This window comes from Mustela putorius, unplaced genomic scaffold (assembly GCF_011764305.1).
Source record: "Mustela putorius furo isolate JIRA1106 unplaced genomic scaffold, ASM1176430v1.1 tig00003853_pilon_pilon_pilon, whole genome shotgun sequence".
Lineage (NCBI taxonomy): Eukaryota > Metazoa > Chordata > Mammalia > Carnivora > Mustelidae > Mustela > Mustela putorius.
In genome coordinates, this window is record NW_025422005.1 from 79,042,525 (window position 1) to 79,058,801 (window position 16,277).

Genomic DNA, 16,277 nt, shown 5'->3' on the forward strand with positions numbered 1-16,277 from the left:
CAAGTGTGTTGAGCTCTGTTTCTAACAAAAATTAGATATATATTACTGATGAAAGTGATGTTGGAGTAGGTGTTAGAAGATAATAATTTTAAAGGGAAAATTTTAGCCTTAAAGCAGATGGAATTTATCTTAAGATTTTGTTCAAGTGGAAAATCATTGTTAGACTACAATTTGACAGTTTTTGCTAGAACTTAATAAAAATGATGCTTGAGGGGCAGAGGGAGAGAGAATCTCAAGCCGACTCTACACAAAGTGTGGAGCGCAACACAGGACTCGCTCTCACAACCCTGAGATCAGGGCCTGAGCCAAAACGAAGAGTTGTCCCTTAACCAACTGTGCCACCGAAGTGCCTCAAGTTTCCAAGTTTTTCAGTGGAAGTGAGAAGAAATAGAGACAATGCTGTGATGGCGGTATGAAGTGGCAATAAAGGAAAAGTTTAATATATTATAAAAAAGAATGAAAACAGTATTTCCAATATCAAAAAGTACCTTGTCAGTAAGGGAATGATGAAAAATACTATGAAATATGCAGTTTAAACAAATTGTGTGTAGCAGGATAAACTTAAAAGGCTATTCAGTCCATCAGTGTAAAAAGCAAGTTTTGTAGAACTGAATGTACAGCAAGATCTCCTTGTTCGCTCAAGTTTGTTTATACAGTAATACATAAAAATTGTATGTATTGTGAAGAGATTTAGAATATACCCCACATTGTTTTACAGTGGTTATCCCTGGGGAATGGGAGTGGGATTTAAGGGAAGGAACTTAAATCACTTATTACTTAGACTTTTGAATTACTGAAGGCTTTTCAATGATTATATATTTTTATAGTTTAAAACACTTGTTCTTAAGCTAAGAAGATACATTCAAAAGAAAATTCTGTCACAAATGCTTAAATAAAAATTGGTAATTTATAAAGTAAACTTCAGCAATCTGGAATCTCTGGATTCAAGGGTTTCAGGGAAGGCCAAGGTTGAACTAGAGTAATAGGACTAATTGCAGATTTCTTTGCCTTTCTGTTATGTGACTGAAAATGATAATAACCATTGTAATTTTCACGTGTCAAAATTGATTTGAACACCACTTCATTGAAGCAAGGGTGGCTAGAACCCACAATTACATGATATGGAAAATAAAATTTTATAGTGAGAAAGTAGGCTTTATTATGTATAGATGTGTAGATCAGTGATTTGCATCTTTCTTCTGTCTCCGCATATTAAAGAAATTTGGCACATTGCCATTTTAACAGTGCCTCTCCAGGCTAGTGATTTTCAATACAGGAGGATTATTGGAAGGTGCTAAGGAATTCCAGTAAGGAAGAAGTGGGAGGAGGCACGTGTAACTTGAGACCACACTCCCTTCTCTCCTTCTACATTGAGATTTGCTCCTTTGGCTGAATACTTAGTAAATGATTGAATTATCAGCTGCTCTTTATAGTATCTGTTTGTTCAAAAGGAAGAAGTTTGCCTTGTTTATTTCCTCTTCTTTAATGGGAAAAATTCTTTTGGTTAACTCCCTCCTGTTTTGCTACTACAGAAGACAGTATTTTTCATAGTGCGGCAGCCTTTTTTTCCTCCTAAATAACTATATTCAGACTGTTGTACCTTTACATTTTAGGTATGTTGTAAGATTAAAATTTGTCAGTCTTAAGTACCTTCAGTTTATTTTCTTTCTCCCTTTTGTCGGTTTTGATGGTTCTGGTTTAACTTTATTTTGATTTTTGGTATTGATTGATTTTGGTAGTGGTTTGAGGATAGTAATAAATAGAAAATAAAGCATCTATCCACTCATGGAGACAGAGATAATCAAACCATTCATTTTAATTGATGATATATGATGAATTTGGAATACTTGTAAGATGCTTTTTGGTTTGCAGGGCATAAAAAGCTGAAGTTGGTCATTCTTTTAATAAACTTACACTATTTGTATGGCAGAGATTAAAATTTGTTTAGTAAAAGAAGCTGATGTGATAGGTATGTATCATTTTATATTATTTATTTTTTAAGATTTATTTTTTTTGAAAGAGTGAGTGAGTGGGAGGGTACGAGCATGGGGGGCAGGGGCACACTGAGCATGAAGCCTGATGCAAGGCTTGATCCCAGGACCCTGAGATCATGACCTGAGCTGAAACCAAGAGTTGGATGCTTAACTGGCTGTGCCAACCAGGTGCTCCATTTTATTTTTTTCTAGTAAAGATTAAAATTACAATACTAAGTTCCATCATAGAGATTGCTCTATGAAATTATATTCTCCTACTTCCACCCCAGACCATTCCTTTTTGGTTCAAATGGGGCAGTGTGGTATACCAGAAGAGAAATAGATTGGACGACAGAACTTAAAGCTACTTTTATTTTAACTAGAACAGAAATCTACAGATTCCTTTTGATGTTATGTTCTGTACCAATGCCAACCCTGGCCAACATAGCTGGTACTTTGAGAGCTCGGTGATTATAATTTGAATGAATAAATAGTGAAATGGTCTGTATTTCAGTTTAGTTTAGAAATTAGGTTCTCTGGGGGCACCTGGGTGGCTCAGTTGGTTAAACAGCTGCCTTCGGTGGGGTCATGATCCCAGGGTTCTGGGATTGAGCCCTGTGTTGGGCTCCCTGCTCCATAGAGAGTCTGCTTCTCCCTACCCCTCTACTGCTCTGCCTGCTTGTGTGTTATCTCTCTCTGTCAAATAAATAAATAAAATAAAATAAAATTTAAAAAAAGAAATTAGGATCTCTGGTCATATGCTGAACCTTGTACGAAGTGCTTTCTGTCCATTCTAGAGTTTTTGTCATGTACATCATTGTGATGAGGTTGTTCTACTAAGAGCTGTCCCAAGTATTTAGGGTAGGCTTAGATACTAAATAATCCAAATAAAACTGGTTTTTATTTTCTATTTAGTCTTTACTTTCTCATGCCTCTTTATCAGAATTTTCTATTTCTTTCTCACTTTGTTTAGTCTCTCAAGAACCCAGAGAGCTCATCTTAGTATTTATTTGGTGAAAGTGGAGATTACTCTATCTTTAAAAAAAAAAAAATTTATTTATTTATTTATTTATTTGAGAGAGAGCACATGTGAGAGAGCACAAGTAGGGGGAGTGGCAGGCAGAGGAAGAAACAGCAGCATGCTCCCCACCGAACATTGAGCCCCACATAGGGCTGCATCCCAGGACCCTGGCATCATGACCCGAGCTGAATGCACACACTTAACCCATGGAGCCACCCTGGTGCCTTGAGATTACTTTAATTATTATTATTATTATTTTTTTAATTTATTTGCACAGAGATAGAGATCTCAAGTAAGCAGGGAGGCAGTCAGAGGGAGAGGGGGAAGCAGGCTCCCTACTGAGCAGAGAGCCCAAGGTTTGATTCCAGGACCCTGGAGTCCATGGCCTGAGCCAAAGGCAGAGACTTAACCCACTGTGAGCCACCCAGGCACCCCTACTTTATTATTTTTAATTTATTTATTTTAGAGAGAACATGTGTGAGGGAGGGGCATGGGGAGAGGTGGATGGAGAGAGACTCTCAAGTAGATTCCCCGCTGAGCACCGAGCCCTAGTGGGTCTCAGTCTCATGACCCTGTGTCATCATGACCTGCGTCAAAAACCAAGAATCCACCCTTAACAGACTGAGCCACCCAGGTGCACCTAAAGTGGAGATTACTTTTATTCTTTGGTTAGCTGTTGTTTAACTCTCTTCTGATGTGGTCACTTCTGAGTTTTTGATCAACTGCGTAGTAAACCCTAACAGTGTCATTTGGATAGAGGCAGGAAGAACTATTCCCCATATTTTGGGGGTTTAGATGAACTTTCTTCATAGAATTAGAGCCTGTGGAAATTCTTTCATTTCTATTGATCTCCAGTAATCACTGAGCTTTCCTGAATACATATATCTCAGTGTCTGTATTGGATGATTTATTGGCTAAATAATTATGCTTCTTAATTCTAAAGTATCATCACCTACTTCTTAAATGTAAACTTCCCAGGGCGCCTGGCTGACTCAGTTGGTTAAGTGTCTGCCTTTGACTCAGGTCATGATCCTGAGGTCCTGGGATCCAGCCAAGCCTCAGACTCCCTACTCCGCAGGCACCTTAATTCTCCTCCTCCCTCTTCTGCTCCCTCCTGCCAGTCCTCTCTCTCTCAAATAAGTAAATAAGGTATTTAAAAAAATAAATGTAAACTTTGCAAAGAAAAGAGATTTTTGTTTGTTCTTTGTACTGCTTCTAGAGTAGTGCCTGGCACAGAGCAAGCACTTTTTTCTGTATTTACTGAACACTTATGTAGCGTTTAATGTGTCAGCGCTGTTCTAGTGCTTTTACACATACTAATATGTTTTGTTTTCATAAAAACCCAGAGAGATGTCAGTATTATTTTAAAGCTTAGGAAACTTGAGTTACAGAGAGGTGAAGAAAGTTAGCTGGATTCAGACTAGCTGCTAAGTCTGGGCTCTTGATAGTATGTCATGCTGCTTCAGCAGAGGGAGAATGAATAATTCTCTGTTGAGGATTTTTTTTTTCCTATCACCAGTGCCTAGTATCACTGACAGATCTTTGGATCTATTTTACTAGAGAGTATAATAAATTATTTAAAAACTATATAACATAGTCTTTACGACTAACACATCTATTTATAATGTTACAGGTAACAGAAATTTGATTAAAATGTAAGTTAAATTATGCACTTCATAAATTTAGATCTAGTTGTATGTTTTCCATAAAGATAAGAATAGGTTGGAAAAAAAGGTTAACACCTTAGAAGTCCTTCTTCCTTTTAAGAGAATTTTTTTAAGGAAAAAAAAAACCTTTCAAGAAGCCCTGTTTATTTTCATTTCCTTCTTGAGATGTTAAGAATACTTTTGAGGGCACCTGGGTGGCTCAGTCAGTTAAGGGTCCTGGTATTGAGCCCCTCATCTGCTGGGCTCCCTGTTTATCAGGGAGGCTGCTTCTCCCTCTCTTCCTGTCCCTCTCCCTGATTGTGCTTTTCTCTTGCTCTCTCCTTCTCTCTCCCATAAATAGAAATCTTTTTTTTTTTTTTTAAGATTTTATTTATTTATTTGACGGAGAACACAAGTAGCAGAGAGGCAGGCAGAGAGAGAGAGAGAGAGAGAGAGAAGCAGGCTCTGCACTGAGCAGAGAGCCGGATGCGGGGCTCCTGGGATCATGACCTGGGCTGAAGGCAGAGGCTTTAACCCGCTGAGCCACGCAGGTGCCCGCATAAATAGAAATCTTTAAAGAAAAGAATACTTATGGGTGTTTTAAAATTTCATGCAAAAAGTGTTTTTTTAATTATGAGAATTTAAGATAAATAATACTTTTTACTTTTATTGTTCCTATAACCTGTTATAAATTGGTGTGAGGGATAGCATAATGTTACTTTAGTTCTCTCTGATTCTTAACTCTCATCTCTTTTCTCCTGATGACTTAGAGAGCAAACACCATGACAGCTGGAGAGCCTTTTCTTTAATGTCACGTTACTATATTTTCTTGATATGTTTGGATTGGACTTCATGTAGTTATCATTAGCATATTTTAGCTTTTTGATAGTTTGTTTTTTGATCATTGACATTCTTCTCCTATCCTTCTTTGTACTTTTTGTGAGCCATAGAGCTCTATTTATATCTCATTTCATGCTGTTATACTTAAAATGCTGCTGCCTGCCCTTAGCCCTCCTAAGTTAATTATCATAACAAATTACTAACCTCTATTTTTAATGACTGGATTGTTTGAGGGTCCGTTTCAGTTTATATATGCTTCTGTCTTTTTTTAATCTTCACAAGAGTTTGATGATATTTGTTACCATTGTATTTTTAAGACCTGTAAAGTATTTTCCCTATAGCAAAGTGTTGGAAATGAGTTACAATGTGGAACGATTCATTTAACTAGTAAAGAAACTCAGGCTCATCACCTTAATGAGAATCACAAACCCTGTTCCTGATTATTCTATTAAAATGTTTCAGACTTTTTTTTTTCTGATTAAACAATGAAGCAGAACCTAACAAGTAAAACACAAAGCTCTTCGGAAAGAAAGTTCAAATCAGTCATATTAAATATTTTAATAGTAAACTTTCCATTGAAAAGAATTTGAAGACCTCATTATTGTTCAAACAACTACAAAAATAACTTGATTGTTAATGGTGTTGGTTGTGTAGATCCCTTCATTAATCTCTCAGCTCTTTGATAATGCCTTGAGTAGTTTAATTTCCAAATTATTTTTTGTACCATTTGAATTATGTAGCAGTGATTAAAATGAGGTAAAATGTTTGTTATCCTGTATGTATAAAACATAGGTAAACCAGACAGATATTCCTCCTTATTTGAATCTGGTCTTTGAAGATGTCATATAGTTGTCATTTAAGAATCTAATATTTAGGGGCGCCTGGGTGGCTCAGTGGGTTAAAGCCTCTGCCTTCGGCTCAGGTCATGATCCCAGGGTCCTGGGATCGAGCCCTACATTGGGCTCTCTGCTCATCGGGAAGCCTGCTTCCTCCTCTCCCTCTGCCTGCCTCTCTGCCTACTTGTGATCTGTTGAATAAATAATAAATCTTTTAAAAAAAAAAAAGAATCTAATATTTAGAAGGGAAACAGCAGTTACCCATCTTAGTCATTTTAAGTGTACATTTGAGGTTCCATAACTATATTTATAACACGAAGCAACCAATCTCCAGAACTTACTCATCTTAAAAAAACTAAAATTGTATACCTGTTAAAAACTCCCCATTTTCTCCTTCTCTCAGCCCTTCTAGTTCTACTTTGTTTCTGTGAATTTGACTACTCCAGGTACCTTGTAAGTAAAATAGAGTATTTCTTTTTTTGCAGCTGGCTAGTTTCACTTAGCGTAATTTAAGGCTTATACATGTTGGAACATGTTTAGAATTTCCTTCCTTTTTAAGGCTAAATATTATCCTATTGTACGCATGTACCACATTTTGTTTATCTGTTAATGGACATTTGGGTCTACCTTTTGGCTGTTATGAATAGTGATGCTATGAACGTGTGTATACAAATACTTGTTTGAGTTCCTGCTCTCAATTCTTTTGAGTGTATACGTAGAATAGGAATTGCTGGATCATATAGTAAATCTGTGTTTAATTTTTTAAAGAACCATCATACTCTTTTCCTCAGTGGCTGTGAACTGTTTTACATTCCCAGTAGCAGTGCCCAAGGTTCCAATTTCTTCACCTTTTGCCAACACTTGTAGTTTTTGTGTTTTTGTTTTGTTTTTTAAGTGGTCTCCTCACCTAACATCAAGACCAGTGTGGGGCTTGAACTCACGACCCCTGAGATCAAAATCAGAGCTGCTGAAATCAAGCATCAAGTGCTTAACCAACTAAGCCTCCCTGGCTCCTTTTGTTTGTTTGTTTTTGATAGCAGCCCTCTTAATGATTGTAAGAGATCTCATTGTGGTTCTGAGTTGCATTTCTGTAATGATTAGTGATACTGAGTATGTTTTCATATTTTGAGGCCCATTTGTGTATCTTTGAAGAAACTTAAGTTCTTTGTCCAATTTTTTTTTCTTTGTCCAATTTTTAAATCAAATTTCTTGGTTTTATTGTGACCAAATTTTAGGTGTTTGAATATATTTTCTAGATTTTAACTCCTTACCAGATACATGGGTTGTACATTCTTTGTCCCATTCCCATTGGTTCATTATCTCTTCATTCGTTGATTGTAACCTTGGATGCACAAGTTTTATATTTTGATGTCTCCTTCACTTTTTCTTTCATTGCGTGTGCTTTGGGTGTCATATCCAAGAAATCATTGCCAAATCCAGTGTCATGAAACTTTCCTCCTATCTTAAGAGTTTTGTAGTGTTACCTCTTTATGTTTAGGTCTTTGATCTACTTTGAGTTAGTCTTTGTATGTGGTGGAAGGTAAGGTTATTCGACTTTATTCTTCTGTACATGGGTATCTTTTCTGTTTAATTTTACACTATATGAGAAAAGATTCGTGGCTGTAAGTGATAGAAAACCCAGTTTGAATGATAAGTATAATGAGAAATTTATTGACAAAAGAAATTTGTTGATTTATTTGTTGATATCTTTTATTTTACTTTTTAATTGAAGGCCTGGGGTGCAGCTAGGTCACGGGAAAAAAGAGTCAGTACTGGAACACATCCAGAGCCCATTGTTTTTTCTTTTTTAAATAAATAAAATTTTTTGGGGTTGGGGAATGCATCTGTTGGTGGGTTGCCTTCTATTCTTTGGGTGCAGACTGGATTTCTCTGTAAAGTAGGAAATGCAGTCACCAACAGGTTAAGTTTTATGTCCTAGATACTAAATTCTTACTGGCCTCAAAGCTGTATCAGGTCCCTGTGGAGGCCAAGAAAAACAAGGCTCTACCCACCTTGAGTCTAGCCCTGACATAAGTACAGCCATCTTTGGCAAAGCAAAAGCTGGTACCTTGCACCCCCTCTCCACCCGCTCCCCTCCCCTTGGTAGTATGTGTGACATTCCTCAGCCACCCCTGGCTGCCCTAAAAGAAAAACAAATAGTTAACTTGCAGAGATCACAACCCTGCAAGACAGGAGTCTCCCTTGGTTTACAAATGTCCTAGTGATTTACAACAAAGAAGCTATCTTCTCAATAGCCCAATTTCAAGAGACAAATAACTCAGTTCCTTAAGCCCTAGTGTCTGCCCTCCCCACCATAAAACTGAAGTAGGCTGAGGCAGAAGGAAATGTAAATAAAGTTAAATTTCTTCTTAACCTAAATCTCACTAACAAGGACACTTGATGGGAGAAATGTGAAACTTTATCTCTAAACCTCCAAGATAGTGTCACCAATCATTCCCAAGCATATGACCCACTGATGTACATCTAAAGGGTCTCACAGAAGATTTTTATTACTGGTAATGAGTAACCTTTTCCCCAGACAATAGCTAGCCCCTCAAGGTCCTGGAGACTTTGCTTCCAAAATTCCTTAGAGACTTAAATCATCTATAACCCCCTTTGTTCTCCGCCACTGCTGAGTCTACCCCTACTCTGCCTTTTAAAAACCCTGACTGTAATCTGACTCGGGGTCCAAGTCCCTACTCTGCTGCGTCGGGTATACTTGGGCCCAAGCTTAACCATGTCACCTCAGGGTCCAAGTCCCTACTCTGCTGTGTCGGGTATACTTGGGCCTAAGCTTAAGCTTGCTGAATAAACCCTCATGTGATTGCATCGGTGTTTGGCTCCTTGGTGGTCTCTCAGATGCGAAAACGCGGGCATAACGGTCCCAAGACGTAAAAAATCCAGGAAGAAAACTCTTTCTCCCAGTGAGATTTAGTTTTCTGTCTCTGGATCACTTAAATTTAGATCCACAAATAGGGCCACTTGTATTAATCTGGCAACTCCTAAGGATGTTAACAGATGTGGGGAAGGGGCAGTTAAGAAGAATGATGCTGATCAGTCTCAGGTCTCTCATACTACCATTCTGCCAGGAGAAATAGTATGATTTGTATCCCATGTTACAAATATGATATCGATCGCCTGTTAAATAGGCATTAGAACTCAGCTTCTCACATGTGGAAATTGATTGAAAATGTATAGACGTGATTTTTAGCCTTTAAAAATCTCTGAGATACCCTATACTACATCATTTAACTGTAATACGTGGTTTTAATAAAAGTGAATTAAAGTTTTGAGAAATTATTTGAGATATTTTATAATTTTCCCTAAAACCAAAAAAATAAATAAACACACGACAAACTAGAATGGATAAAAAAGATTAAAATCAACAATTTAAATTTGGATTAATTATATATACATATATATATATATATATATATATATATATATATATATATGGAATACTGTGATTTTTGGAGATGCTCATTAAATTTAGAGGTGTTCTCTGACTACTGAAGGAACAATGAACAATGTTAATTCCTCTGTATCCAGAGTACATGATCCTAAGGTAGTTAGAAAACATGGGTGAAACAGACATATATCAAAACAATGTACCAGTCTGTCTATGACATTTATTTTATTTTATTTGGGGGAGGCAGGAAAGCAGGGTTATATTGAGTATAAGCTCAAAGCTCCTGAAGAGGGAAGGGACCTGGGAGGGTTGACCTGTAACATTTATTTTAATTTCTCTGATATATATTGGATATGTACAAAACTTTGTATTTTAATTAACTCCTAATTTATAACACCCTACTCAAAAGCATATAAACTGCTTACATATAAACTATCATAATTGGTTCCTTGGAGAATCTCTGGACATGTTAGAAAGGAGAAAGTTCTGAAAAAGAATAATCTAGGGGAACTGACAGTAAGGGCAGGTTTCTTGAGAATGATGAATTGCCTAGCAGATCTTTAGTTTAGGAGTAACCTGAATGCTTTGCACTTACATGTTTAAGACAAGCTACTCTGAGATTTTTTTGACCTAATAAGCATATTATGTTGAAAATGCAATGCAGGGATTTGTGGGAGCTATTAGCCATTAACACTTGTTATGAATCTTTTCTCACTTTAGACTGTTTTCTTAGACGGTCCAAAGATGAGCAGCTGCTTTGAAGGGATACGTTCTTTTTGTATATCCTTATCACTAATTTTTTTTTAAAAGTTACAAAAATAATGTATGATCATTATAACATATTTAAATATAAGTCCCTTCCCAGTCCTTCTTCCTGGAAGTGAGTACAATTAATAATTTGTTGTGTCTTCTTCCAAAATATATGTTTTCTTAAGAATTAAAGTTCTGATTTGATGGAATATAAGCAATACATTTTGGACCATACTTCAGTTTTTCTAGTCAGGGTTGCCTTGGATGGAGTCAGGTGGCCTGTATATGGTTTCTGTGGCCTCTGGATACTAGGGGTTTGGGAAGATTTTCCTATAGATGGGTGACTTTTTAAAATTAAGAGTGGCAAGAGTGATTTAAAAAAAAAAAAATGCTTAGGACTAACCCTGCATGCACAAAAAGGTAAAAGTAATATTATTTTCTTCTTCCTCTTCCCTCTTGTATATATGTGCTTTTCCTCCCTGAGGCTAGAGTTTAAATTAATAGTTTTTATGTTATGTTTAAGCTGTGTTATGACTTCTGTGGTTAACCTCTGGTAGTTATAATTCTAAGAGTCAGAAACCCAACCCAGATTGGATTAAGTAAACGAAGGCATTGATTGGTTTAATGTGACTGAAAAGGTCAGGGATCTGGGTACTCAGGAAAAGTGTTAAGAATTCTTTTTTCCTTGTTTTGCTTTCCTCTCTGTTGGTTTAATTCCCAAGCAGTCTGTTTCCACATGGTGGATCTAAGATTATGTCTTCTCAGGTTAGCTTCAGCAGGAAGAGAACCTGTCTTCCCAAGAAGTACAACAGAAATTTTAAGATTGAGTTTTGTTAGCTTGGAATAATGGGGCCAGATCAAATAAAAATTTCTGGACCATAGCATGTGGCCAGCTGCACTGTAACTACATAGACATGACATTGGGAGAGCTCTAGTTTTGGATCTGCTTAGCCAGTACTGGAATAAGAAATCCCAAATCCCAGGAGTTTTACACAACAAAAGCTTACTTGATTATGCAGGGTCAGCTATAACTCTCTAGGGAAGCCCATGTGGTAACTCAGAAATCTAGACTATGTCCATTTTCCATCTCAGCATGAAGCTTCCACAGTTGTTTCAGCAGGGAATGGGAGAGTCCATAGGGTTATGCATGAGCTCTCAGTGCTTTAGTCTGGCAGTTACACAGAACTTACAACCCACTATACAGTGTTAGCCATGTGGTCCTGCCTATCTGCAAGGGGACTGGGAAATTTACAAAATAACATGTTTTTGTTTTTGTTTTTTTTGATGAGCAGAAATGTGCCTGCCATAAGCTGTTTTAAAAAAAGCTAGTGAGTGATGCAAAACAACTGATGTCCACATAGCCTTGGATTCTAAACAGTGCTTAAAATGTTGATATGTCTAAACAGGTTCAGAGTTTGAAACTCCTTGCTCTTTGAAATGTTCTTTGCCTAAGTTTGGCCCGTTTTTGTTTAAAGTAATTCATGGATTTATGGTTGAAAAATCACAATCTTTCTTTCTTTTTTGGGGGGGGGGGAAATGACTGACTTTATAATTTTTAGATTACAACACGTTTATAGGTTGGAGACTGTAGTTACCATAAGCAGGGTGCTCATAAATTAGTTACCTTGTAATTGCTAAATTCCATTGACATTTTTGGTACCAGTGTTTTTACATCTCTTTGATGAATTGACTATTTCTTCTTAGAATTTAAAAGAAAAAAATCATCTTCAGTGGTATGTTTTCTTGGGTTTTCTGAGTGATCTCTCTTAAGAGTTGAAAAACTTTTTTTTTTTTATAAAGTGCCAGATAATAATTTTGGCTTTCTGTGCTATATGTTAACAACCATTCAGTTTTGCTGCTATTGTAGTGCAAAAGCAGTCACAGACAATACATAGTTGAATGAGTGTGGTGTGTTTCAGTTAAGTTTTATTTGTAAAAACCGCTGGGTGAGCCATTTTGTTTACATCTGATCTGCCCAACTGCTCATCCTTATCCCTCTTGTTGAGCAGGTTTTTTTTTGTTTTGTTTTGTTTTTAAGATTTTATTTATTTATTTGACAGAGATCACAAGTAGGCAGAGAGAGAGAGAGAAAGAGAAGCAGGCTCCCCGCTGAGCAGAGAGCCTGATGCGGGACTCGATCCCAGGACCCTGAGATCATGACCTGAGCCGAAGGCAGAGGCTTTAACCCACTGCGCCACCCAGGCACCCCTCTCTTGTTGAGCAGTTTGTCCTTCCCTCTTAAATGTATATTTCTAGATTATTTTTAGCTACCATCTCATTTTGTACATTTTGGGTGGACCCATTTTCATTCATTATTGTTTTAACTATCTTAGGTGTTGAAACAGATTTGATGTGGGGTTTGGAGTGTCCCCCGCCTTTTTTTTTTTTTTTTTTTTTAAGGGAGGGAACGGGGCAAAGGGAGAGGAAGAAAATCTTAATCAAGCTCCGTGCTCAGCATGGAGCTGACCCAGGGCTGATCTCACAATTCTGAGATCATGATCTGAGCCAGATCAAGAATTGGACTGTGTACTGACTGAGCCACCCAGGCACCCCTCATGTTGTCCTTTATTAGCTATCTGACCATGTCTGAGTCATATAGAATAGGGCTAATAATACCTGCCTGTAGGTTTGCTCTAAGTATAAGATTATGGAATACTTTGCATAGAGATTGGTGAATAATATATAGATGACAAATGGTAGTTCTTGTTTTTGTTATTGCCCTCTAATGTGTTAACTCTCACATATGTATCTGGATCCCAGAAGTTTCTTCAGTGTTCCAGTTTTTACTACATTTCTCTGTTGCACATTTTTATTCAGCTCTTCTGTAGTGTTAGTTAAGAAGCATTCCTTTTCAAGTAAGAGTCTTCCCACATAACACTTAAGTTTGGAAAGGGATTCTAGAGCTTAGTGATATCAGTGGCATTGTGAATTTCTTGATCTTGGTTACAAGATGTTATAGCTTCAGTCATCCTATTGTCACATGTCTGTTTCCAAAACAGTAGCAAAGTGTGAAAAAGGGACTTCTTCTGGAGTAATTTTTTCCTTTTTATTATAAAAAGAATTAAAAAGTTAGGAACTAGAATCTCTAGGACTTGAACACTTTAAGGTGGGAGAGACTTGATATGTAGGGTGATTGCTAGATTTTTGGCTGAAATGTCGACGTTGATGGTAGTACTATTAATGTAAGAAAAGAATAAAGTTTATAAAGAAGATAAATTCCATTTTAGACTTGTTTTGATGTACCTGTGGCGGATGGACTGCTATCTTGTGGCCTGTCCTCCTCCTATAATAGCTTTATTGACATACCATTTACATACCATAAAATTTACCCTTTAAAGTATACAATTCAGTCGTTTTTAGTGTACTCACAGAGTTTTCAAACCATCACTATTACTTAATTTTAGAACATTTTTGTCATTGTAAAAAAGAAACCGTTGTACCTGTCTGCAGTCATTCCCCATTTACCCCTCCCTCAAGCCCTGGCAACCACTAATCTATTTCTCTCTTTGTGTATTTGTCTGTTCTAATTAACTGAGTTTTTTTAATCTTTTTCTGTTGATATAGCAACAGAAATAATTAATGTGTAGCACATAGATTTGCTCATGTTTGAATTAATAAAGTAATTCATCCACAAAAATGATTTTTGGTGGTGTTTCAGATAATCATGAGTAAGAACCACAGGTAAAGGGTATTTAGTTAGACTTCCTTAATATGGCATAGAAGGGCCTCTGCTGCCTCCCATATACCTTTCCAGCCTGACTGATTACCATTGTTTGATTCACGGTTGGTGTTCAGCAACATGAACCGATTTATAGATCTTCATAAATGCTGTAATTTTTCTCTTCCGTGCCTATGCTTATTAGATCTTCTCTATTTAGGCTCCTCCCAGGGCTTTCTGGTTGTCTAGTTCTTGTTCATCTCTTCTCAGGGTATGTCAGGAAGTAAGAAATTTTAGACTTTCTCTTTTGGGGAAGCCCCTCCATAGAATCTTCTGTTCTTACTATATTATGTTATGTAAAAGTGTTTTATATATTTGGTTTCTCTAGGCTAGAGATCTCTGAACTTTTATTGCTTACCTATAAAAACTGAACCGTGCATGCATAATTTTTTTTTAAAGATTTCATTTATTTATTAGAGAGAAAAGAGATCACAAGTAGGCAGAGAGGCAGGCAGAGAGAAAGAGAGAGGGAAGCAGGCTCCCCGCCGAGCATAGAGCCCGATGCGGGGCTCGATCCCAGGACCCTGAGATCATGACCTGAGCCAAAGGCAGAGACTTTAACCCACTGAGCCACCCAGGTGCCTCTTAACACTTGTTTCTTGTCTTTTTGGTACTAGCCATTCTGACAGGTACGAGGTGATTTGTCGGTGTTTTGATTTTCATTTCCTTGATGTTTAGTGATGTTGATCATCTTTTCATGTGTTTGTTGGCCATCTGTGTCTTCTTTGGAAAAATGTCCATTTAGATGCTCTGCCCATTTTTAATCAGATTGCTTGGTGGTTTTTTTGGTGTTGAGTTGTATGAGTTCTTTATATATTTTAGATATGAACCTCTATTGGAGATATCATTTGTACATTTTTTCCATTTAGTATGTTGCCTTTTCATTTTGTTGATGGTTGTTTTTGTTGCCTTTGCCTGAGAAGACAGGCCCAAAAATGAAGTGCTAAGACCAATGTTCAAAAGTTTACTACCGGGGCGCCTGGGTGGCTCAGTGGGTTAAGCCTCTGCCTTGGGCTCAGGTCATGATCCCAGGGGCCTGGGATCAAGTCCTGCATAGGGCTCTCTGCTCAGCAGGGAGCCTGCTTCTCCTCATCTCTCTCTCTGTCTGTCTCTCTGCCTATTTGTGATCTCTCTCTCTGTCAAATAAATAAATAAAATCTTTAAAAAAAAAAAAGTTTACTACCTATGTTTTCTTTTAGGAGTTTTATGGTTTCAGATCATTAATCCTTTTTTTTTTTTTTTAAAGATTCTATTTATTTGACAGACAGAGATCACTAGTAGGCAGAGAGGCAGGCAGGGGGCTGAGCAGAGAACCCAGTGTGGGGCTCAATCCTAGGACCCTGGGATCATGACCTGAGCCCAAGGCAGAGGCTTTAACCCACTGAGCCACCCAGGCACCCTTCTTTAATTCATCTTAAGTTTATTTTTGTGTATGGTGCAAATAAGTCGTTCGCTTTCATTCTTTTGCACATAGCTGTCCATTTTTCCTAATAGCGTTTATTGAAGAGACTGGCTTTTCTGCATTGTATATTCTTGCCTTCTCTGTCAAGGATTAATTGACCATATAAACATAGGTTTATTTCTGGGCTCTCTTTCTGTTGTCTTAATCCATGTATCTAAGCATCTATGCTATTTAACAGTACCATACTGTTTTGAGCACTATAGCTTTATGGTATATCTTGAAATCTGGGGTTGTGATATGTCCAGCTTTGTTTTTCAAGTTTGCTTTGGTTATTCAGGGTCTTCTTTGGTCCCATACAAATTTTAGGATTGTTTAGTTCTGGGAAAAACTGGTATTTTGATAGGGATTTCACTGAATGTGTAGATTGCTTTGGGTAATATGGTCATTTTAATAGTATTCGTTTTTTCAATCCATAAGCATGAAATATCTTTCTATTTATTTGTTTCATCTTTAATTCCATTAATCATCTTTTTATAATTTTCAGAATATAGATCTTTTAACCTCTTTGAGTAACTTTATTCTTAGGTATTTTACTTGTTTTGATGCAGTTATAAATAGGGTTAATTTCTCTTCCTGCTACTTTGTTATTAGTTTATAGAAATAACAGTATGCTAATTTTGTA

General features: G+C 37.1%; 1 protein-coding gene across 3 annotated transcripts in view; it reads left to right on the forward strand.

The window, feature by feature from the left end:
* The window catches only part of FNBP1L (formin binding protein 1 like), a 99,435-nt gene that overhangs the window by 41,600 nt on the left and 41,558 nt on the right, over window positions 1-16,277 (forward strand). The gene's annotated exons all lie outside the window — the stretch shown is intronic.